Source organism: Nomascus leucogenys, chromosome 10 (assembly GCF_006542625.1).
Source record: "Nomascus leucogenys isolate Asia chromosome 10, Asia_NLE_v1, whole genome shotgun sequence".
Taxonomy (NCBI): domain Eukaryota; kingdom Metazoa; phylum Chordata; class Mammalia; order Primates; family Hylobatidae; genus Nomascus; species Nomascus leucogenys.
In genome coordinates this window covers 41,968,749-41,995,060 of record NC_044390.1, presented here as the reverse complement: position 1 = coordinate 41,995,060, position 26,312 = coordinate 41,968,749, and positions in this window count along the sequence as shown.

Below are 26,312 nucleotides of genomic sequence, written 5' to 3'. Positions count from 1 at the left end.
TCTGAAGCTCCATACCCCAGGCCCACCCTGCACTGGCCCGCTCCCCCTGCCCTTCTCCCCATTGCCGTCCTCCCACCCTCCTCCACTTTCTTCCCTGAGAGCTGGCTCCCAGGGTCTGCAGGGCTTATCCAGGGTGGTTCTGTGGCCAAGGGGCATGGTTCCAGCTCAGCCCCTTCTGCCCCTTGGACTGAGAACCAGGGTCTGCAGTCCGCAGTGGAGTAGGCCTTCTGTATGGGCTCTGGGTCCATACTTAGGACCTTATGAGGGGCAGGTGATGGTAGAGGAAGAGGCTACCCCTAGTGGGCACTTGATTGGCAATGGAAAGGCTTAGAAAGGCGTCACAGGCTGGAGAGCTTCATGGACTGCATCCCACCATGAAGGAAATGGAAACTTGGCTTTTCCATTCTCAGATTACAAGGGAAGAAACTTTCATGATGGTGTTGATAAAGAATATTCTGACTGAATAAGTTGGGGCCAATTTGGAGTTGGGTCTCAGGGAGATGAAGAGGCTGTAAGAGCCCAAATCTTTCCCTTCAAGTGGCCCCCAGAGTCTTTAAACTCTCCTACTTATTCAAGGCCCAAGCCCCTTCCTTCAACTCATCTTGGATCACATCGAACGAAGTAACAAACATTTATTAAGAATTTGTATTCACGGCCAGGCGCGGTGGCTCACGCCTGTAATCCCAGCAGTTTGGGAGGCCAAGGCTGGTGGATCACCTGAGGTCAGGAGTTCAAGACCAGCCTGGCCAACATGGCGAAAACCCGTCTGTACTAAAAATCCAAAAAAATTAGCAGGGCATGGTGGTGGGCACCTGCAATCCCAGCAACTTGGAAGGCTGAGGCAGAGAATTGCTTGAATCTGGGAGGCAGATGTTGCAGTGAGCCGAGATCATGCCATTGCACTCCAACCTGGACAACAAGAGCAAAACTCTGTCTCAAAAAAAAAAAAAAGAATTTGTATTCACAAAACTTTGTGGCAGGCTGGATGCGGTGGCTCATACCTGTAATCCCAGCACTTTTGGAGGCCAAGGCAGGAGGATCGCTTGAGCCCAGGAGGTAGAGGCTGCAGTGAGTTATGATCGAACCACTGCACTCCATTCTGGGTGACAGAGCAAGAGCTTATCTCAAAAAAACAAAAAATCACCCAATTCTGTGCCACAGGGAAACTTTTGGGGACTACAGATGCACACATTTGCTAGAAGCCATTGAAGTATGCACTCAAAATGAGTACATTGTGTGTGTAAATTATACCTCAATAAGTTGATTAAAAAAAACTGCATCAGAAGATTGGCAAGAATATTGGTAATTGTCAAAGCCAGATGATGGACACGTGGCAGCTCATTATGCTTTTCTCTCTACTTTTGAGAATGTTTAAATTTTTCATAATAAAATTAAAAACTAAATTTACTCTGTGCCAATACATTTAGTTCTGGGAAGCAAAGTGTCATTGGGTATCTAAGATTCACACTTTAATTCTTCCATGTCACAAGCAATCCACTGAGCACCAGCCTTGTGCCAAACATTGGGCTGGTGCACTGGAAATCTTATGACAAGGTCACGGCCTGCCCCTGTCCTGATGGTGTGCACAGTGGAAGGAAAGAGATGGGTGCTTAACAAATAATTGCCCAGATAAATGGCGATTTTCATAATCCATATAAAGAAGCCAGATGCCATCAGATATGATGGAAGAACCCACCTTGCTCTAGGCAATCAGAAAGGCTTTCTAGAGGAGGTGGTGGTTAAACTGGGTGCCGAAGGATGAATAGGAGAGTGAGAGAAAAATACAGGAGCATTTGTTGTTGTTACTGTTGTTGTTTTTTTGAGACAGGGTCTCACTCTGCTTCCCAGACTGGAGTGCAGTAGCACTCACTATATAATGGCACTCATAGCTCACTATAAACTCGACCTGTTGAGCTCAAGCAATCATCCTGCCTCAGCTTCCCCAGTAGCTGGGACCACAGGTGCACACCACTATGCCTGGCTAATTTTTTTCTTTTATTTTTTGCTAGAGACAGGGTCTTGCTATGTTGCCCAGGCTGGCCTTGAACTCCTGGCCTCAAGTGAGCCTCCTGTCTTAGCCTCCCAAAGTGCTGGGATTACAGGCGTGAGCCACAATGCCAAGCCATACACAGGAATGTCTTAATTCAGCAAGCTTTTATGGCATCAATGCTATGTGATTAATTCCAAGTACTTTTCCTTGGGGAACTCTTATTCTACCAGGAGATTCCAAATGGTGATAAACACTTTATTGTGATTCAAAGCGTTAATTACTATAATGGAAAAAACCTATCTCATTGGGAACCAAGGAGAGAAAGAATTCTTGGAGAGAATTATTGCTGACATATTTACAATGGAAGTTGCTGTTAAACTGGGTGTTAAAACACAGTTGATGTTCACTAGGTGCACCAAAAGGTCTGCACAAAGCAGAAGTGCTCCAGCTATTCAAAACCTCAAACAAGCACTTTGTTCCAGGAAGAAAGACAAGGCCCTGAAACTGGACTTTGGAAAGCGGGTGGATTTGTACAGGAAGAAGAGTATTGCAGGCAGGTGGATCGCACAGGTTTTAAGGGGGACCTTCTGGTGGTGTGTGAGAGACAGTGAGTGGAGCTGAGGTAGCATCCTGAAGAGCAGGGGGATATTTGGCTGGGTGTTTAGCTAGGGTAGGGTCGACACGGAACCCTTGGATGCCAAGACAAGGAGGTTGGAAAGGACCCTGACAAGGGGACCTCACTCCCAGTTGCATTCACCTCTCACTGCCTCAACTTTAGGTGTGTGGAAGAGCAGACCCTGGTGGCCTTTCAGTACCAAGAGTCATCTTTGGTCAAAATTGCTGAGGATCAGGTCTGGCTGGGAGCACCTAGTCTGTCTGGAGGCAGAGGTGGCCAGGAGCCAAGCACCAGGGGAGAGAGAGCTCTCAGCATGATGAGGAGAGCACCGTCCAGTTTACATATTTCTTTCTGGAGGAATCTTCAAGTTCTCCCAACTTGATTCAGGACAGGTGACCCTCAAACCGGGGCTTAGCATGTGAGGGTTCTTGGCTTTGTTCAAGAAAGAATTCAAGGGTGAATCAGTATGGGCCAGTGGTAGGGGAGAAGAAAAGAGGCTCATTGAGGAAGCCATGTTACAGCTCCATGACTGCTCCTGCAGAGCAGGACTACCTGGTCCCGTAGGCAGACAGCAGCAGCTCAGAGCAGTTCTGCAGTCAGATTTATGCTCACATTTAATTGCATGTAGATTAAGGGGCGGTTTATGCAGACATTTCTAGGGAAGGTGTAGTAGCTTTGGGGTCATTATATCATTGCCATGGAAAGGGGTGGTGACTCTCGGGTGTTGCCATGGCAATAGTAAACTGACATGGTGCACTGGTGGGCATGTCATAGAAAACTGCTTCCCTCCCGTTTTAGCTAGTTCTCAGTTTGGTCAGGTGTCTGAGCCTCACCTCTGGAGTTGAGCCCACCTCCTACCTCACGGGTGTACTGCAGCCAGTGAGTATCATTGAGTCCCTGCATATAACAAACAGACTCCGAGATCTGCCTTCACCCAGCGGCAGTTCATGACCATTTGGACATGGTGCATAGATAGTGATAGAATAGAAAGACAATAATGTAATCCACTATGCATTGTCTTCGTTCTAATCACAAAGTAAGTGAAAAATTAAGCATTATATTTTCAGGTGCCTTTCAAATTCTAGACCCAGCATAAATACATACATATATATATATATATATATATATATATATATATATATATATATACAATGCAGAACATATATATGTGCTGTATTTCCTTTTTTTTGAGACTAAGTCTCTCTCTGTTGCCCAGGCTGGAGTGCAGTGGCACCATCTCGGCTCATTGCAAGCTCCGCCTCCCAGGTTCAAGTGATTCTCCTGCCTCAGCCACCCGAGTAGCTAGGATTTCAGGCATGCACCACCAGGCCAGCTAATTTTTGTATTTTTAGTAGAGATGGGGTTTCCCCATGTTGGCCAGGCTGGTCTTGAACTCCTGACCGGCCTCCCAAAGTGCTAGGATTACAGCATGAGCCAACGTGCCCAGACTTTATTTACTTTATAACTGTACTTACCTTATGTAGTGAGTATATATGAAGTAGTGTTAAAATATACATATTTAACATTTAAATATCATGCAGCATTAAAAGACATGGCTGGGTCCAGTGGCTCCCCTCTGTAATTCCAGCATTTTGGGAGACTGGCAGGCAGACGGAATGAACCCAGGGTTTTGAGACCAGCCTGGGCAAGACGGTGAGACTCCATGCTTACAAACAATACAAAAATTAGCCAGGCATGGTGGCATGTGCCTGTAGTCCCAGCTACTCAGGAGGCCGGGGTGGGAGGATGGCTTGGGCGTGGAAGACTGAGGCTGCGGTGAGCTGGGATGGCATCACTGCACTCCAGCCTGGTGACAGAGCAAGACCCTGTCACAACAAATAAATAAATAAACAAACAATAAAAGACATATAAATAAATAACTGTCCTCTGCCTTACATCTACATCCCATAATCAATCATTTTCATCTTTTGGCTCTTCTATTATTGCTTTATGTTGCTGAATAATTTGCATATTCTAATATCTCTTTTGCACTTTAATCAGTATTATTGAAGGATAGTTTATATACAATAAAATGCATCTCTTTTTTGTTACTTATCATTTTGAAACACCTTTATCCCACATGTGTTTATTAGGTGTTTACAAAGCTCTAAAAGTGCATTACAAATAAGTCATCAAACCACTAGCTTAGCATATTTGCACAGGCATGTCAGCAGTGGGGAAAATAAAACAATTAATTATAATGTCCCGTTAATAATATCCTGTAAATATCAAACAAAACACATTTTTTTCTTTGTCCTCATTGCAAACTATACTGCCTAGGCTACCTGTAAACAAAAATTTTTGTGTGTATTAAAAGTATTTCCATCAGTTTGGGATTCTTAGACTCAAAATTCTTGGTCCTACCAGTTGCAAACTTAAAATTTTAATTCTAATCAGTCATATAAATGCACAATAGAAAAAGTCAAAGAATTCAACGAGATTTCTAAACCCAGCAGCTCTCTTCTCTACCCCATGCCTTCCTGCTCCATCCCCCTCTTCAGAATCAGAATTAGCCACTCTCTCTTTTAGTGAATAGTTCTATTTTCATCTCCTTTTTTTTTTTTTTTTTTTTTTTTTTTTTGAGTTAGAGTCTCGCTCTGTTGTCCAGGCTGGAGTGCAGTGGTGCCATCTCTGCTCACTGCAACCTCTGCCGCCCGGGTTCAAGCAATTCTCCAGCCTCAGCCTCTCAAGTAACTGGGATTACAGGCATGCACCACCACACCCGGCTAACTTTTGTATTTTTAGTAGAGACAGGGTTTCACCATGTTGGCCAGGCTTGTCTCAAACTCCTGACCTCAAGTGATCTGCCCATCTCAGCCTCCCAAAGTGCTGGAATTGCAGGCATGAGCCACTGTGCCCGACTCCATGTTTATAAATAGCAGGTTTATACACAGTCTTGAATTTGAGTGCTATATATTATCAAGTTACTTTTTACTAGAAGATGATGAATTCGCTCTTTTCACTCCTCTCCCACGCACATATTTCCTTCCCCTCCCTCCATCCTCCCAGAATTGTCATGTCATGATTTTTATTAAGTTCAGTGATTATGTTATGGTAATCAGGAAAATGTTAGAGATGAGCTGTGTTGTGTGCTGGCCTTACATTTCTTTCTCATGCAAACTTTTTGCTTTTCTTTACAACTGTAGTTAAGATTTGTCCTTTTCCCCGCTTTGAATAATTTAAACTCCAATCTCTGTCCTTCTGCTCCAATCTATACTTTCTTTAAGCCAGCTGCATGATTCTCCCGCTGGGACTTCACTTCACCATCTAGTCATGTTGGTCCTCCATTTTCTCTTTCCTAGTTTACTCCCTTGTTTAGGGTGAAAATATCTTCCAGGAGCTTCCTGAGAAAGATTGGGAGGAAATTTTTTGAGACGTTGTTTGTCTGAAAATGTCTAACCCTGTTTCCACTGGACTGATAATTTGATAAAAGTCTAGGTTAAATAGCGTTTTTTCCCCAGAGTGTCCAATGTCCTCCCACCTATGATCCTTTGACTGTGATCTGTTTGGCTTTTTCTTTTTCCTCTCTGGAAACCTCTAGAACTGATGTTCTGAAATATTATTACCATATTTTAACAATTGTGGAGCACGCTGCAGGCACCCCAAATTTCTTTCAGTTGTGGGGACATTTCTTTAATACTTTCTTCACTACTGGAGTTTCTGTTTTCTCTTTTTTGGAATTTCTGAATTTATCCTCTAATTTTCTTATATTTTCTCTTATTATCCACTTTTGTCTTTTATTCTACTTTCCAGAAGCTTTCCTTTTAGTTTGTCGTTTTTTAGAGACAAATTCTCAGCGGCTGGGCACGGTGGCTCATGCCTGTAATCCCAGCACTTTGGGAGGCCAAGGCGGGCGGATCACAAGGTCAGGAGATTGAGACCATCCTGGCTAATGCGGTGAAACCCCGTCTCTACTAAAAATACAAAAATTTAGCTGGGCGTGGTGGTGGGCACCTGTGGTCCTAGCTACTCGGAAGGCTGAGGCAAGAGAATGGCGTGAACCCAGGAGGCGGAGCTTGCAGTGAGCAGAGATTGAGCCACTGTACTCCAGCCTGGGCAACAGAGCGAGACTCCATCTCAAAAAAAAAAAAAAAGAGAGAGACAAATTCTCGCTCTGTCACTCAGGCTGGAGTGCAGTGGCACTATCATAGCCCACTGCAGCCTCAAACTCCTGGGCTCAAGCAATCCTCCTGCCTCAGCCTCCCAGATAGCTAGGACTGCAGGGTTGCACCACCATGCCCTGTTAATTTTTTAATAGAGATGGGGTTTCACTATGTTGCCCAGGCTGATCTCAAACTCCTGGCCTTAAGAGATCCTCCCACTTTGGTCCCCAGTGTGGTGGTGTTGGGTGATGGGACTTTTAAGAGGTGATTTGGTCATTAAGAGAGACTGATGCCATTCTCTTGAGACTGGGTTAATTCTGGAGGCAGTGAGTTCTCACTCTTTTGGGACTGGATTGGTTATTGCAAGGGCAGGCTGCTATAAAGTAAGGCTCCCCTTACGTTTTGCCCCTTTGACACACACCTGCTTCTCTTCTGCTTTTCCATCATGTTATGATGCAGCACTAGCCCCTCCTCTGAAGCCAACCAGATGCCACCCACTTGGTATTGGACTTCCCAGCCTCCAGAACCATGAGCTAAATACTTCTTGTTCACTATAAATTACCCAGTCTATAGTATTCTGTTATACCAACAAAAAATGGACTAAAACAATCACTGTCCATTTAGATTTACCCACACATTTATCATTTTCGTTGCTTGTTATTCCATCTTACAGCTCATATTTTCCCTCTGATATTGCTTTTCTTTCTTCTGACCTAATTTTTTAAGAATTTCCTTTAGGGGGATATGTTTGTAACAAAGTATTTCAGTTTTTCTCTGCAAGTGTATTTAGTTCATCTTCATCCTTGAATGATTCTTGGGCCTGCAGCTTTAGATTGACATGTGTTTTCTCCCAGCACATCAAAGGTATTGTTCCATTGTCTTCTTGTTCCCATTTTTGCTATTGAGAAATCAGTAGAAAGTCTAATTTTGTTTTCACATATGTAATCCATCCTTTATTTCCAGCCACTTTTAAGATTATGTCATTGTCTTGGGTATTCTGTGGTTTCTAGGTATGCTTTTTAAATTATTCTTTTAAAAAGTGAATTGAGGCCGGGCACGGTGGCTCATGCCTGCAATCCCAACACTTTGGGAGACCAAGGTAGGTGGATCACCTGAGGTCAGAAGTTTGAGACCAGCCTGGCCAACATGGTGAAACCCTGTCTCTACTAAAAATACAAAAATTAGCCGGGTATGGTGGTACATGCCTGTAGTCCCAGCTACTCAGGAGGCTGAGACAGAAGAATTGCCTGAACCCAGGAGGTGGAGGCTGCAGTGAGCCGAGATCACGCCACTGCACTCCAGCCTGGGTGAGACAGAGTGAGACTCCGTCTCAAAAAAAAAAAAAAAAAAAAAGTGAATTGAACTAATGTTTAATTTTATTTAATTCCTTTTTTATCTATTTTATTCTATTTATTTATTCTTTGGATTTGTTGGGCTTCCTAGACTACTAGCATTTTTCAGTGGCATATTCTTCATCTGATTTTTTTTTTTGAGACAGAGTCTTGCTCTGTCACCCTGGCTGGAGTACAGTGGCATGACCTTGGCTGACTACAACCTCCACCTCCTGGGTTCAAGCCCTTCTTGTTCTTCAGCCTTCTGAGTAGCTGGGATTACAGGCATGCACCACCACAACTGGCTAATTTTTGTATTTTTAGTAGAGATGGAGTTTCACCATGTTGGCCAGGCTAGTCTCAAACTCCGGACCTCAAGTGATCCACCCGCCCTGGCCTCCCAAAGTGCTGGGATTACAGGTGTGAGCCACTGTGCCTGGCCTCTGAATTTTTTTTGTTTTGTTTTTTTGAGACGGAGTCTCGCTCTGTCACCCAGGCTGGAGTGCAGTGGCGCGATCTCGGCTCACTGCAAGCTCCACCTCCCGGGTTCCCGCCATTCTCCTGCCTCAGCCTCCTGAGAAGCTGGGACTACGGGCGCCCGCCACGATGCCCAGCTAATTTTTTTGTATTTTTTATTAGAGACGGGGTTTCACCATGTTAGCCAGGATGGACTTGATCTCCTGACCTTGTGATCCACTTGCCTCGGCCTCCCAAAGTGCTGGGATTACAGGCGTGAGCCACCGCGCCCAGCCTGAATTTTTTTTAATGTTGCTTTTATCCTTTTTCTTTGATAACTTTGTTCAGTTTCTTTGTATACCCTTTCTTCTCTATCTTTTTAATGAAACTTTCCAAACACAGAAAAGTCAAAAGAACTATACAGCAAATATCTGTATACATACCACCTATGCCCTTAGCATTTCACTGTACTTGCTCTATATGACTTTTTTATGTGTCTAAAGTGAGTTGCAGACATCAGGTTCCTACCCCTAAATCTGCCGGTTATGCGTTTCTCTTTTAGCTACCTTTGACTTGGGGGGAACTCTTCCTGTGCCAAGTAATTGAAGACATTCGCACAGAGTAGGGGGAGGCTTTCGACTCTGCCTAGCAGGAAGCATCTCCAGTTTCCAGGAACGTTACTAATTTAGAGGAATATGTGTATGTGTGAGTTGCTTAAACTTCCTTTGCCCCAGCTGGCCAAGAACAGCAGCCGGAAAGCCACTTACAGTGCAGCAGCTCAGCCCCACCTCCTCCTGGCAAGCAGGCAGCATCCTGTCCAGACAACTGTGTGTTGATCCCTCCTCCAGTACTGCTTCCCTGGCCCCAGATATCAATGGCAGCAAGTGCCAGGAAGGTTCCAGCAGCCAGGCCGTATCTCTCACTCTTTGTGTTCCAAACAGGTGACTGCTGGTTTGCCCATCACAATGAGCCTCTTGTGCCTTGTAGGCTTAGTCTAAGATCAGAACCATGGGCACTCCTTCTTGGCTTCCTCCTGGACTCACTTGACTTTTCCTGTGTTGGTAGCTCTTCCTCCTCTGACCTTTCAGATACCCCCTAGTTATGCCAGAAGTGCAGAATGCATTTATGTTTCTGAATCCTCCTTGCTGGTCTGGTGTAATTCCTGAAAGAAGGCATACTGCAGTAATTTTACTTGTGATTCTTTTTGCTACTAGCAAGATCAACCAGGTATTTATTTATTTTTATTTTTTAGAAAATTTTAATATAATTTTAATGTTGTAGGGAGCATGAGGAATATGGAGAAGGGCAGGAAGACTTTTGTGGGTGATGTTGGTTAGCTTGATTGTGGTGGTGATTTCATGGATATATACAAATGTCAATATCAAAGATCAAAATTGTATAATTTAAATATGTGCAGTGTATCATATATCAGTTATACTTCAATAAGCCTGTTAAAATAGTTTTAACAATGATGATATATTGCAACTTGTCATTAACATTTTATTTATTTTAAACTAATTGAGTTTTTACACATGAAATTGTACATGTAATTGAGTTTAAAATACATAAAATTTTCATGACAAGTTAAATTTTATAACATACATGCAGTAAAGTACATAAATCTTAAATGCATAGTATAATTAATTTTTCGTATGACTACCACTACCACTCAGATGAAAATATAGAATACTGGCTGGAAGCAAATGGCTCATACCTGTAATCTCAGCATTTTGGGAGACCAAAGCAGGAGGATCATGCATGGCCAGGTATTTGAGACCAGCCTAGGCAACATAGCGAGACCCCATCTCTACAAAAAATAAAAAGTAAAAATATTAGCCAGATGTGGTGGCACATACCTGTAGTCCCAGCTACTCGGGAAGCTGAAATGAGAGGATCAGTTGAGTCTGGGAGGTTGGGGTTACAGTGAGCTATGATTGTGTCACTTCACTCCAGCGTGGGCTACAGAGCAAGACCCTGTCTCTAAAAGAATGAAAAATATATATAGAATACTTCCAACACTTCAGAAGATCCCTCGTGCCCTCCTAGTTATTATCCCCTGAGGGTAAGCACTATTCTGACCTCCATCACCATGGATTAGTTTCGCCTGTTCTTGAACTTTATATTAATGGAGATGCATTCATGCTGATACTTGTGGCAATAGTTTGCTCAATTTCATTGCCATATAGTATTCCACTGCATGAATATATCACAATTTATTTATTCATTCTCTTGTTGATGCACATTAGGGTCGTTTCAAGGTTTTGGCTTTTATGGATAAAGCTGGAATGATCATTCTTATTCAGGACCTTTAATGGACATCTGTGGTCTTTTTACTTGAGTGTTGTAGTAAGTAGTATAATAGCCCCCCAAAAGATATGTCCACGTCCCAACCCTCGGAACCTGTGACAGTGACTTTACTTGGAAAAGGAGTCTTTGTACATGTAATTTTTTTTTTTTTTAAGATGGAGTCTCACTCTGTTGCCCAGGCTGGAATGTGGTGGTGCAATCTCAGCTCACTGCAACCTCTGCCTCCTGAGTTCAAGCAATTCTCCTGCCTTAGCCTCCCAAGTAGCTGGGATTACAGGCATGCATCACCACACCCAGCTAATTTTTTTTTTTTTTTTTTTTGTAGAGATGGGATTTCACCATGTTGGCCAGCCTTCACCATGTTGGATAGGCTAGTCTCCAATTCCTGACCTCAGGTGATCTGCCCACCTCGGCCTCCCAAAGTGCTGGGATTGTGGGTGTGAGCCACCACACACAGCTTGTACATGTAATTAAATTAAGGATCCCAAGATAAGATCAGCTTGTATTATCTGAGGGGGCTGTAATGACAGGGGTCCTTGTAAGAGACACAGGGAGTAGGAAAAGGCCATGTGGAGACAGAGGCGAAGATGAGGGTTATGCAGCCCCAAGCTAAGGACTGTTTAGAGCCAACAGAAGCTGGAAGAGGCAGGGAAGGATTAGAGCCTGCAGAGGGCGCATGGCGCGGCTGACACCTTGACTTTGGCCTTCTGGTCTCTAGAACACTGAGATAATATTCTGTTGTTTTAAGCCACAAAGTTTGGGATCATTTGTGACAGCAGCCAAAGGAAATTAATAATACAAAAGTTCACTTTATTAATACCCGTTTATATTTGTTTGTGATGTGCACAACACTCCAATGGAAATTTTAAAACTGTTTGGAGTACAGACTTTCCCAAGCCTGGCTAACTTTTTCTTCCTTCTCTGGGAACGGATGTTTCACGCGGTGTACAGAAGTGTGGAGAGTGACCCCAATGTCCTTGTCGATGTGTGTCTGCAAATCTTACCTGTCACAGTGTGGGCACTCTGAGAGCCCTGTGTCCCCGCCAGAAGCATCTGTTCCTTATGCAGCCGAAGCGTACTCTGCTAGGGTAGCTAATTCCCCTCCTCCTGCCCTGCCTTTTTGCAGGTTCACAGGTGCAAGACTGGCTGTTTTCTGTTAATATTAACTATACTTGAATTTTCAAGGATTTTTTTTAAGAAAAAAATGTATAATGCCAATACAAAAAAAAAAAAAACACACACAGGAAAAAAAATTAACCTTACTAAACTAAACCTGCCCTGATAGGAGGGTTCTTCTCACAAACCTGACTGCAGAGCAAAATGGAATTGTTCCAATTTCTCCCTTTGCAAACAGGCATGCATCAACTTCTCATTTTAACAACTTTCTTTATTTCTCTTCTTTCTTTCATTCTTTCTTTCTCCCTCTCTCTTTCTTTTTTTCTTTTTCTTTTTTTTTTTTTTTTTTTAGACAGTCTTGCTCTGTCACCCAGGCTGGAGTGTAGTGGTGCGATCTCGGCTCACTGCAACCTCCATCTCCTGGGTTCGAGCGATTTTCCTGCCTCAGCCTCCTGAGTAGCTGGGAATACAGGTGCATGCCACGACACCCAGCTAATTTTTTGTATTTTTAGTAGAGAGGGGGTTTCACCATGTTGCTCAGGCTGCTCTTGAACTCCTGGCCTCAAGTGATCCACCTGCCTTAGCCTCCAAAAGTGCTGGGATTACAGGCATGAGCCACCACGCCCAACCTTTAACAACTTTCTTAATAAGTGGTGTGGGAAAACACCCAGGGCTAAACAAAACCAACATGGGGAAGTGACAAGCATTTGCGGATTCTTACATTTCTCTTAGCTGTATTCCCCCAGAATCTGGTTTCCAGCTTTTTTTTTTTTTTTAGTCTGGAGACAGGTTGGAGTGCAGTGGTGTGATCAGTGCTTACTGCAGCCTTGCCCTCATGGGCTTCAGCAATCTGCCTGCCTCAGCCTCCCAAGTAGATGGGTCCACAAGCATGTGCCATCAGCTTGGCTAATTTTTCTATTTTTTGGTGAAGATGAGGTCTTGCTATGTTGCCCAGGCTGGTCTCAAACTCCTGGGCTCAAGCAAGCCTCCTGCCTCTGCCTCCCAAAGTGCAGAGACGATAGGCAGGAGCCATTCCAGCATCTCGTATGATGTGGTTGTTGAAACTGACCCTCTCGGGAACATTCAACAATAGCTAAAACAGTGAGTGGGCACTGGCTGTGTGCTCCAGCTCAGGCCATTACTTATCTGGTTAGATTCTCTCCAAACCCTTGAAGGTGGGGAATTTCCTTGAGGTGGGGGTTTTCCACACTTTCCAGATGAGGGCTGTACGCTCATTGACTAGAGGCACCATGTCTAAGTGTCTGAGGCTTAATTCCCATTCTCTAGAAGAGCAGCTGACTATGTATATGTCAGTGGGAGAGGGGAGAGCCCAGAAAATCATTGCAGTTTATCACAGCCACCCCCACCCCCTCCATCACTGCGGAAACCGAGCCTCCACTATTGGGAGTTTCCTTGAAGAGTTCCCAGTCTTGGTGAAATATGGGATGGACGGCCAGGCGCAGTGGCTCACGCCTGTTATCCCAGCACTTTGGAAGGCCAAGGTGGGTGGATCACTTTAGGTCAGGAGTCCGAGACCAGCCTGACCAACATGGTGAAACCTCATCTCTACTAAAAATACAAAAATTAGCCAGGTGTGGTGGCGCATGCCTGTAATCCCAGCTACTCGGGAGACTGACGTAGGAGAATCTCTTGAACCCAGGAGGTGGAGCTTGCAGTGAGCCGAGACTGCGCCACTGCATTCCATCCTGGGCAACAGAGCGAGACTCTGTCTCAAAAATAATAATAATAAGAAGAAGAAGAAATATGGGATGGAATTTCCAGTGGATGTTAAAGATCCTTCCAAAACAGGTATTTTCTACAGAAAATGTTACATTTGGTCTGACAACGTCTTGCAAAAATGAACTCAAATGGTCAGAAATATTTGTTGCTCTAGGTTTTCAGAAGCAGAACGGGCATCCTTTCTTAGAATACATCCTGGGACCCTCAGGGTGTTCAGGGTGGGAATAAAGTATATAAAATGAGAAGTCAAAACAGGGAAGAGGTACTAGGGAGGAAGCTGGGCAGAGGAAAGGAACCCTTGGGAGGCCCAAACTTTAATGCTCTGGTTCATAAAATGCAAAAAAAAAAAAAAAAAAATCCATTCTCATCCATCCTGTCCTGTTATTGTCAAGATGCTAGCTCCTTGGACAATTCAAGATACACCAAGCTTCCTCCCCGGATAGCCCCAAGTTTAAGGGCAGGAAATGGCCTTGGACTGGGTGTCTTTGCCGAGAGAACAGCAGCACTTTGATCCAAGATGTCCGAAAGACAAACAGAAGTTCATGAGAAACAGAGGCCCCAGCGTCACTTGGGGTGGCGGGAGGGACCTGTGCAGCTTGCGCCATGGACACCTCGTTAGTGCATAGGAGCACATCAGTTTTACAGAAACGGGGCTCCATCTAGCCCAAAGGGAGAACGCCCAGGCTGTGATCAAAGGATTGAGGGTAGGACATCAAAGGTTAGGGACTTTCCAGAGTGGAAAATATGGGAAGGGATTGGGTCAAAACCAGTCACACGTGGGGAAGAAACATTAAGCCTTACAGAGAATGTGGGCGAGATTTGGTAAGACGTCAAAACTTACCAGACCCAAGTGGGCATATTTAGGGGAAAACCAGAAGTCATAGTTCATTGGAAACAGACAGATACAGTCAACAAATCTTCATGTATCTGGGGAGTGCAAATATCACGTTATTCCTTATTGTGTGTCAGAAATACACAAGCCCACACTGTGTTGAGTACCTGCGTGGGAGTGGGAGATGTTCAGGCCTGCACACAACTTATCTGTGCCTCAGCTCTTCTTGTGGAAAAATGCTATAGAAACAGCACAAGATCTGGACCATCCAACTCACCAACCCATCCCAGCTGGAATTCAGTGGGCAGTCCCCTGACCCTGTTATTCCTCTGAATATGAGAAAGGCAGAGACAATAGAATAGGAGGGCGATGGTTTCAATCCACAGGGCTCTTTGGATGAGAAAACATGGGGGTGTTGTTAGGTAGCCCTGGTCTGCTTGAGATTTCATTTCTGGCCAGGCGCAGTGGCACATGCCTGTAATCCTGGCACTTTGGGAGGCTGACGCGGGTGGATCACTTGAGGTCAGGAGTTCCAGAGTAGCCTGGCCAACATGGTGAAACCCCGTCTCTGCCAAAAATACCAAAATTAGCTATGTGTGGTGGTGCACGCCTGTAATCCCAGCTACTTGGGAGGCTGAGACAGGAAAATCACTTGAACCCACGAGGCAGAGGCTGCAGTGAGCTGAGATTGCGCCACTGTGACAGGCGTGGGCCATAGCACAGAGCCTGGTAACCACCATTCTATTCTCTGTTTCTATGTATTTGAGTTTTTTCAGGTTCCACATATAAATGAGATCATGCAGTATTTGTCCTTCTGTGTCTGGCTTAGTTCACTTAGCGTAACATCCTCCAGATTCATCCAAATGGCAGGGTCTCCTCCTTTTTGAAGGCTGTATAGTATTCTTTTGTATTGTATACCAAGTATCTTTATCTATTCATCACTGATGGACACTTAAGGTGTTTCTATGTCTTGGCTATGGTGAATAATGCCACAATGAACCTAGTCCAAAATGGGAAGTCCTCAAATATCCATCAATGTTAAATCATTAAGTAAATAGTGGTATTTATTCACAATTTATTTCATAGGTGGAATGCTACACAATGGTAAAAATGAACAAAGTTTAGCCATACACAAAATGGTAGATGATTCACAATCATAATGGTAAATCAGAGCAGCTGGGCTGGGCACAGTGGCTCACACCAGTAATCTTTAGGAGGCTGAGGTGGGAGGATTGCTTGAGCCCAGGAGTTCAAGACCAGCCTGGGCAACATAGCGAGACTCTGTCTTTAAAAAAAATACAAAAATTAGGCAAGTGTAGAAGCACACCAGAGGCTTAGGTCAGAGGATTGCTTGAGTGCAGGAGTTCGAGGCTGCAGTGAGCTGTGATTGTGCCACTGAACTCCGGCCTGAGCAACAGGGCAAAACCCTGTTTCAAAAAACAAAAAAAGGAAGAAGAAGAAGAAGCCTAAACAAAAGAATTCTAAGTGCATTGTTCTATTTGTATGATGTTCAGAAACTGGCAAAACTAGAGCTTTTGGGAATATGCACTCAAGTAGTAAAACTCTAAAGAAAAGCAAAGGGGCTGGGCGCAATGGCTGATGCCTGTAATCTCAGCACTTTGGGAGGCCAAGGTGGGTGGATCCCTTGAGGCCAGGAGTTCGAGACCAGCCTGGCCAACATGGTGAAACCCCGTCTCTACTAAAAATACAAAAATTAGCCAGGCGTAGTGGCATGCACCTGTAATCTCAGCTACTCAGGAGGCTGAGGCAGGAAAATCGCTTGAACCTGGGAGATGGAGGTTGCAGTGAGCCGAGATTGTGCCACTGCACTCCAACCTGGGTGACAGAGCTAGACTCTGCCCATCCACCCCCCAAAAAAAGCAAAGGAAGGGGAGAGGGCAGTGCTTGTCTTCAAGGGGAAGAGTGTTTGGTGGGAAGACACTTGTGTTGTCTAGGGGTGCTGACCACATGCTTTTTCTTGATCTTAGTGGCGGTTGCAAGGTGTATACTTTATAATTACATATTAAGCTGTGCATTGATATTTTAGTCCCTTTTCTGTGTGTATCATCTGTCATAAAAAGGTTTTAAAAAACATGAAGCAACAAAGAAAAAATTGCTGATGGACACTTACGTGTCTTCACACAAGATATGAAAGAACTTTACAAGCAAAACTTAAAAAAAGAAATAAGAGATGGGATCTCACCATCTTGCCCAGGCTGGTCTCAAACTCCTGGGCTCAAGCAGTCCTCTGACCTCAGCCTCCCAAAGTCCTAGGATTACAGGTGTGAACCACCATGACCAGCACCCCCCACCAAAAAAAAAAAAAAAAAAAAAAAAAAAAAAAAAAAAAACCTTTACTTTAAAAAATGCCTACATGAGGCTGGGCGCAGTGGCTCACACCTGTCATCCCAGCACTTTGGGAGGCTGAAGCAGGCAGATCACGAGGTCAGGAGATCGAGACCGTCCTGGCTAACACGGTGAAACCCTGTCTCTACTAAAAATACAAAAAATTAGCCGGGCGTGGTGGCAGGCACCTGTAGTCCCAGCTACTCAGGAGGCTGAGGCAGGAAAATGGCATGAACCCGGGAGGTGGAGCTTGCAGTGAGCCGAGATCACGCCACTGCACTCCAGCCTGGGCGACAGAGCAAGACTCCATCTCAAAAAAAAAAAACAAAAAAAACCCCTAATGTTTACACAACAGTGTGAATGTACTAAGTACTACTGAACTGCACATTTAAGAATGGTTACGATGGTAAATTTTGTCATGTGTGTATTTTACTACAGGTTTTTTTTGTGTGTTTTTGTTTTGTTTTGTTTTTTGAGACAGTGTCTCGCTGTCACCCAGGCTGGAGTGCAGTGGCCTGATCATAGCTCACTGCAGCCTCTACCTCCTAGGCTCAGTTAATCCTCCCACTTCAGCCTCTGGAGCAGCTGGGACTGCAGGTGCGTGCCACTGTACCCAGCTAATTGTTTGTATTTTTTTTAAATGGGGTCTTGCTATGTTGTCCAGGCTGGTCTTGAACTGGCCTCAAGCCATCCTCCAACCTCAGCTTTTGAAAGTGCTGGGATTACAGGTGTGAGCCAACACACCTGGCCCCACAATTTTAAAAAATACCTGAACACACAGAGTGACATTAAAACGTACCTAAATACTTGGAGAGTGACGCCACGTAGTCACTTTGGAAAACCCGGTATTGTAAAGATATCAATTGTTGGTTATAGTATAACAATCAAATTCTCACTGTCGATTTTCCTGGCTTTGGAGCTTGACTAGCTGACTCTGTGTAAGAAGAACAACATAAGAACACTTACTTTATCCAATATGAAGAGGTACTATAGAGCTAAGTAATTGAAACAATGTCGGTTTTTTTTTTTAGAGACAGTCTTGCTCTGTCATCCAGGCTGGAGTGCAGTGGTGGGAACACAGCTCACTGCAGCCTCAAGCCTGGCCTCAAGCAATCCTCCCACCTCAGCCTCCCAAGTAGCTGGGACCACAGGCATTCGCCTCCATGCCCTGCTAATTTTTTTTAATTTTGTAGAGATGGAGTTTCTCCATGTTGCCCAGGCTGTTCTTGAACTCCTGGCCTCAAGTGATCCTCCTACCTTGGCCTCCCAAAGTGCCGGGTTTACAGGCGTGAGCCACTGCACCTGGCTATAAGCAACACTTTATAGGGTTAGGGCTAGACAGTAGATCCACAGACTCAACCTGGGCACTCAGAGATAGACCCATAGACAAGGAAGGGGTGGCTGGACTATTGGTGGGCCCCTGGCTTACCCAGGAGCATTCATGACAGCTGCGTTCATCATAGCACAAAACTAGAAACAACCCAGTGTCCACAGGCAGGAAAAATGGATAAATGAACTGTGATGTGTTTCCACAATGGAGTATCATGCACGAGTGATATGGTTAGGCTTTGTGACCCCACCCAAATCTGCTATTGAATTGTAATTCCCAGGTGCTTAGGGAGAGACCTGGTGGGAAATGATTAGATTATGGAGGCAGTTTCCTCTATGCTGTTCCTGTGATAGTGAGTGAATTCTCCTGAGACCTGATGGTTTTAAAAATGGTAGTTTTTTCTGTGCTAACATGCACTCTCTCTCACCTGCCACCGTATAAGACGTGCCTCCTTCCACTTCCACTTCCACCATGACTGTAAGTTTCCTGAGGTCTCCCCAGCCATGGGGAACTGTGAGTTAATTAAACCTCTTTTTTTTTTTCTAATAAATTACCCAGTCTCAGGTATGTCTTTATAACAGTGTGAAAATGGACTAATACAATCAGCAAAAATTGATGAAGTGTAGTTAACCTGCAGCCATGTGGATGAATCTTAGGAATAATGTGACTGAGAAAACCAAGTCACAGAAGATGACACGTTATGATTTTATTTTTAAAAGCTCAGCTAGGTGCAGTGACTCATGCCTGTAATCCCAGCACTTTGAGAGGTCAAGGCAGGCAGATCACCTAAGGTCAAGAGTTTGAGACCAGCCTAATCAACATGGAGAAACCCCGTCTCTACTAAAAATACAAAATTAGCCGGGCGTGCTGGTGCATGCCTTTAATCCCAGCTACTCAAGAGGCTGAGGCAGGTGAATCACTTGAACCCGGGAGGCGGACGTTTCAGTGAGCCAAGATCACACCATTGTACTCCAGCCTGGGCAACAAGAGTGAAACTCTGTCTTAAATAAATAAATAAATATTCAAAAGCAAAGAAAACTAAAAATCATATTGTTTAGAGATGCATACCAATATGATAATAACTATTAAAAAAGTAAGGGACTGGGCTGCGCATGGTGGCTCACGCCTGTAATCTCAGCACTTTGGGAGGCTGAGGCAGGAGGATCACTTGAGCCCAGGAGTTTAAGATGAGCCTGGGCAATATGGCAAAACCCCATCTCTACCAAAAAAAGAAAAAAAAAAAAGTAGCCAGGTGTGGTGGTGCATGCCTGTAATCCTAGCACTTTGGGAGGCTGAGGTAGGAGAATCCCTTGAGCCCAGGAGTTCAAGAGCAGCCTCAGCAACATGGCAAAACCCCATCTCTACAAAAAATTTTAAAAATTAGCCACGTGTGGTGGTGTGTGCCTGTAATCTCATCACTTGGGGAAGCTGAAGCAGGAGAATCACTTGAGCCCAGGAGTTGAAGACCAGCCTGGGCAATATAGGGAGACCTCATCTCTACCAAAAATTTAAAAATTGGCCAAGTGTGGTGATATACACCTGTAGTCCCAGCTACTCAGGAGGCTGAGACAGGAGGATTGCTTGAGTCCAGGACTTGGAGGCTACAATGAGTATGATGGCAGCCTGGGAGAATGAAACCCTGTCTCTAATAAATAAATAATAAAATAAAATTAAAAAAATGTAAGGGAATGATAACCATCAAACAAAGGGCAACAGATACTTCTGAAAGGAAGACAAAAGTGGAATGGGGAGGGGCCCAAGGCAGTCACAGGGTACTTCCCAGTGATGTGCTGGTTCTCAAACTGAGTTGGTGGATGGAGGTAGGGGTCGTTTTATTATTATACACCTCATATATTATAACATTTTATTGTTATACATTATAACCCACATCTATGGGTATATGTCAATTCTCATATAATAAAACTGGCACGGTGGCTCATACCTGTAATCCCACCACTTTTGGAGGCCGAGGTGGGAGGATCACTTGAGGTCAGGAGTTCGGGACCAGCCTGGCCAACATGGTGAAACCCCGTTTCTGCTAAAAAAATTAGCCGGGCATGGTGATGCATGCCTGTAATCCCAGCTACTTGGGAGGCTGAAGCCGAGAATTGCTTGAACCTGGGCAGTAGAAGTTGCAGTGAGCTGAGATCGTGCCATTGCACTCCAGCCAGGCAACAGAGCGAGACTCCATCCCCCTCCCCCCACCCCAAAAAAAAGAAAAGAAACTGGAAAAGTAAAAGTTCCCAGACCTCAGCCTTGGTGAACGCCAGCTTTTACGGACCAGGGAGAGGGGCAAGAGTTGTGCACCAAACAAGATGGAGCTGCATGAGGTGGGAGAAGAGGAAACTGTGACATCACAGTGGCCAAGGGAGCCTTCCAGGAGGAAGAAGCCTCTCCCAGGGTCAGGGCTTCTAAGAGCAGCTGGGGAAGATGAGGACTGGAATTTGGATTTGGTCACCTGGGGGTGTTTTCTGAACTTGGAGGAACATTCTTGGGGAGTTGGAGTTTGGGGACGCCCCTATGATGCTTGCAGCGGCTGAGGACTCCAGACCTGCAGAGTCTGTCCTGAGACAGGTCAGACCTCGGCGGTGGGACAGGAAAGGGGGCCTCTCTGTCTAGGGACTTGCACTCCGATGTAGTTGGAGGTGCTACACTGCGGCTGGCCACAGACCAACACGAGCAATGGACCACAAGAGGCCTGGGGTAGGTAGCCTTTCCTTCCTGTGCAGCCAAGAACGGAAGGATGAGAGGGGTTCCTTCTGCCTCCTCCTTGGTATGAGCACCTCCACCTCCATTCCCACTCTGTCCTTTCTCCCAGGAGCAGCTGGCCGGAGAGTAACACGACTCCAGCCGGACATGGTCATGACTATTCCAGCCTGCAAGGTCATGACTCTCTGGCACAGCTAGGACTCCTGGGGGAAAGGAAGTGCCTGGTCTACTGCCCTTCCCCTGCAAGTCTGAACCCTGTGTGGACAGAAGGAGGAGGACCCCATAAGGTAGGGGTATTGGGGTACTCAGGTGCCTGGGAAGATCCAGGCCTGGCCTGTAGGGGTCAAGGTCTTTTCCAAAACAGGGGAAACCCTTTCTGGTTCCCGAAGGTCCTCCCTTCCCTATTCCCTGAACAGTGGGTGCCAAGAAGCCCCTGTCTTGAGGACAGGGACTGCAGTCTGGCCTCCCGAGACCCAGGCAGCCTCTAACATCACAGCCGCAGCGCAGAAAAAGCCTGGCTTCCTCTCAGGCCCAGAAGGCCCCAGCTGGCCACCTCCCTTTGTTTGTCTTGGGAGGGGCGACTGCTAAGCAAACAGGGAAGGGGAATCCCGATTCTGCCTCTCTGTCTGTCCAGCCAGCCATTACCCAGGCCCGGGTCTCTGGTACCCACTGAGGCCAGGCTCCTTCCTGGCCCTTTGTGTGGAAGGGACACAGGGCAGGAGTGGGTACAGAGAACACCCAGGGCTTTCCAAAAAAAAAAATAGCCCAGGCCCCCCACAGATGAGATAGGAGCTATGTGGTTCTGTAAACCTCAGTTCCAGTTACAGGCAAATGGGATTAACTGAGCACTTACTGTGTTGGGGCCCTGGCCTAGCGACTTGCATGTCAGAGCCCTCCAGATACTGCCTGGCCACCCTACGGGGTCCTATCAGGATCTCGAGTTTCCAAAAGAGGACACAGGCTTGGGGTCATAAGGGAATGAGGTTAGCAGGGGTGGTAATCCCACCCAGATCTCTCTGACTCCCAGATCATGCTTTTTTTTTTTTTTTTTTTTTTTTTTTTCTGAGACAGGGTCTCCCTCTGTTGCCCAGGCTGGAGTGCAATGGCACAATCATAGCTCACTGCAGCCTCAAGTTCCAGGATTCTCATGTGATCCTACCACCTCAGCCTCCCGAGTAGCCAGAGCTATAGGGACGTGCCACCATGCCTAGCTAATTTTTAACTTTTTGTAGAGATAGGGTCTTGCTATGCTGCCCAGACTGGTCTCAAACTCCTGGCTTCAAGTGATCCTTCTGCCTCAGCCTCCCAGAGAGCTGGGATTACAGGCATGAGCCACTGCGCCTGGCCCCCAACTGTGCGCTTAATCATAGCTCATTTCTCTTAGTGGAGCCACGGGGGAAGGTGGTAAGGGGGCTTAAGCAGGAACTCTACCCCCACCTCTCTTTTCTCTTTCCCAGAGACCACGCCGCTGTTCCAGACCCTCTCCATGGATGAGATCCTGCCCCTGATGCCTTGGGAGACCCTGCCGGCACAGGGCAGTCCCCAGGGCTCGCCTGACCTCCCAGCTGGGCAGAGGAAGCAACAGCCACAGGGTGACAGGGCCCAGGGCCTGGCCTCTGAGTCCTGGAAGCTCCTGGAGGTGCCCATCATTCACATAACGCCATCCAGTGATGGGGAGTCCCCCGCCTGCACCCCGATCCCCGGACGCCGGGAGCAGCTGAGGATGCCAGACCCGCAGAGTCTGTCCCAGGACAGGTCAGACCTGGGCAGTGGGACAGGAAAGAGGGTCTCTCTGTCTAGGGAGGGTTCTCTCTGTCTAGGGTGGGTTCCTTGTGGCTGCAGATCACAGCGCAACCTTAGCCCCACAGAGGGCTGACTCAAAGCCACGAAACAGATGCACAAACAAAAGGTAAAAACTGAGGGTGTGCATTGGGACAACCAGCTATTAGTGAGCCCAGCTGAGCTCTGCCTAGTAAGAGTGGCGGGGAAGCTGGGCACGGTGGCTCATGCCTGTAATCCCAGCACTTTGGGAGGCCGAAGCTGGTGGATCACCTGAGGTCGACAGTTCAAGACCAGCCTGGCCAACATGCTAAAACCCCATCTCGACTAAAAATACAAAATTAGCCAGTGATGGTGGTGGGTGCCTACATATAATCCAAGCTATTCAGGAGGCTGGGGCAGGCGGTTCGCTTGAACCTGGTAGGACGAGGTTGCAGTGAGCCGAGATTGCGCCACTGCTCCAGCCTGGGTGACAGAGCAAGACTCTGTCTCAAAAAAAAAAAAAAAAAAAAAAAGAGAGTGGATGGGTGGAGAGGGACCCCACCCAGTGTTTTTCAAACTGTAGGTCAAGAACCATTTAAGGACCACAAAACTAATATAGTGAATTGCAATCAGCCCTTGTTTTTTGTGTTTTTTTTTTTTTTTTTCTTTTTAAGACAGCATCTCTCTCTGTCACGCAAGCTGAAGTGCAGTGGCACGATCTTGGCTCACTGCAACTTCCATCATTCCCCCCTCCACCCAGTAGCTGGGTCCACAGATGTGCACCACCACACCCATCTATTTTTTTGTATTTTTAGTAGAGACGAGGTCTGACCATGTTGCCCAGGCTGGTTTTGAACTCCTGAGCTCACGTGATGCACCCTCCTCGGCCTCCCAAAGTGCTGGGTTTGTGAGATGCGGTGCCCGGCCGCAATCAGCACTTCTTTATCCAAATCAGAAAATAGAATTGCAAATAACACTATGCGTGAGGCTTAATGAGGGTTCGTGTGGTTTCTTACAACTTCTGTGGCATTACGCCTATTTCTAAGTACGTGCTGGAAGCCCATGTGAAAGGTATTTCCTGCTGTAGATCACAGGCCCCAAAAAAAGAAGAAGAAAAACAGAAAAAAAGAAAGTTTAAACAAAACTTCTGCAAAGAAACACAACCTGCGATACAAGGAGACAGGAAATGGGAGGTTCAGGGCCATAGGGGGAAGAGGAAAGAACTCTACTGACCTTGAATAGAAGTAGCCACTGTGGTTTCTTCCAACAAGGGATACTCGATAAGAGTTAAAGTTTATGAAGCAGAGCTTTGTGCATGGATGTGGAGAAATCGCAGAAACAATGATGATGGGGGACAGCAAGTTGCAAATGAAACAGAGGGAGCCTAATTGTGTATCTTTTAAAAAAGACACTGGATAATAGGCGATAGTGTTGGTGGATGCCTCCTGATGTGGAAAAAGAACAGAAAAGTGCACAGGGGCCAGGCGTGCTGGCTCACGCCTGTAATCCCAGCATTTTGGGAGGCCAAGGCAGGCAGATCACCTGAGGTCAGGAGCTTGAGACTAGCCTGACCAACACGGTAAAACCCCATCTCTACTAAAAATACAAAAATTAGCCAGGCATGGTGGCGCATGCCTGTAATCCCAGCTATTCAGGAAGCTGGGGCAAGAGAATCGCTTGAACCCAGGAGGTGGAGGCTGCAGTGAGCCAAGATCGAGCCACTGCACCACTGCAGCCTGAGCGACAGAGCAAGACCTTGTCTCAAACAAAAAAACAAAACAAAACAAAAAACACAGGAAGGAAACACACCAACTGCACGGCAGGCAGAAGGCTCCTTGGGGGAAGGGAAAGGAGGGATGGGGAGCCGGGCCTTTGGTTGTAAGTGTAATCATTTATTTCTTTTAAAAAAAGGACCTGAAGCAAAATGGCAAAATGTCCACATCTGTTCTATATAGGTACAGGGCACATAGAGGACCATTATATTTTTTTCCCTTTTTTTTTTTTTTTTTTTTTTTTGAGATGGAGTCTTGCTCTGTTGTCCAGGCTGGAGCACAGTGGTACGATCCTGGCTCACTGCAACTTCCACCTCCCGGGTTCAAGCAATTCTCCTGCCTCAGCCTCCTGGGTACCTGGGATTACAGGGGCAAGCCACTTCACCTGGCTAATTTTTTTGTATTTTTAGTAGAGACAGGGTTTCACTATGTTGGCCAGGCTGGTCTTGAACTCCTGATAGGTGATCCACCCTCCTTGGCCTCCCAAATTGCTGGGATTACAGGCGTGAGCCAACGTGCCCAACCTGAAATAAATATTATTTAATTAAAAAAGCAAAAGCATTACACCAGAAGAAACAGACCAAAGAGAAATCTAAAGAGATCAGTTGGACAGAGGAAGGTGGTGGGAGGAGGGCCTCTCTTACATTGGCCGGTGGGAGGCAGCAAATGTCAGATGGGGGATGGGGAGTTTTAGAGGTGGGGGGTAGCATGAGAGGTAGGGCATGGCAAGGTGGGGGTGCTGTCCGTGCAGAGGGAATAGCCAGTGCAAAGGTCTTGGGGTAGGAGGCAGGAAGATGCCTGGTGAGTTAGAAGAACAGCGGGAAGGCTGGATGGAGGGTGTGAGCCAGGGGGAGATGAGGAGCTGAAATCAGAGAGCTGACAGAGGCCTTGGGTGCCAAGGTGAGGACTTTGCTTTTACCTGGAGTGAGGTACAGCTGGGGCAGGGCTCTGAGACAGGAGGGTAGTTAACTGACTCAGGTGGTCCCAGGCTCTCTCTGGCTGCAGGTGAGAACAGACAGTACGGGCAGGGATGGGAGCAGGGAGATCAGGCAGGAAACTGCTGGGATATCCAGGCAAGAGAGGATGGAGGCTGGGCCAGGGCGTGGGCAGCGGAGGAAGAAGAGTTTAGAACCTGGAGCGATTTGATTTTATAGGTGGAGCCCACAGAGTTTGTGACAGATTGGATGTGGTGTGAAGGAAAAGAGAGGGTCAGAAAAGACTGAAGTTCTGGGCCTGCCATTCATCAAAATGGAGAAGTCAGGTGGGGTTCTTTTGCCGGAGGAGGGGAAGGGTTGATGGAGAGGGATGGGAAGGGAGTTTTTTCAAAAGAGGCCGGGACAGCGTACCCTGGAGAGCGCTGGGGAGCCACAGCCCCGGAGCTGTGAGGTGGGACTCGCATTTCTGTGTGGTTGGGCCAGGAGTCCAGGACACCACCTGACTCTGACCTCTTGCAGACGGGGTGGGGGGGGGACGCAGGTTATGGCGTCAGAGCAGGATCGAATCCAACTCTGCTGCCTACCTACCGGGTGACCCCAACAAGTCACTTCCCATCTTAGAGGCCGGGCTTCTCCTTCCGTAAAAGGACTGATTTTGCCCGTTCCTGCGCTGTCCCCGGGGAAAGCCCTTACCACCGAGTTAGTGGGACTCCCAGCACCGGGGTGATGAGCGCAAGGTCTCAGCACAGATAAGAGCCAGGGAGGCTGGATTCTGACTTGGTACTTGGCCTGGCTGACCAAGACTGGGAAGTCCCTAGAAACGGAGGCACGGGACCTCCTGGGACCAGGAACCCGGGCTCAGAGACTGGGAGAGGGAAGGAGGAGGCGGCCAACCGGCCCCACCCCTTCCCGCCAGCTTCGGGCCCCCTCTCCTATACACACACCTCGGTTTCCCAGCATCTCCAGTC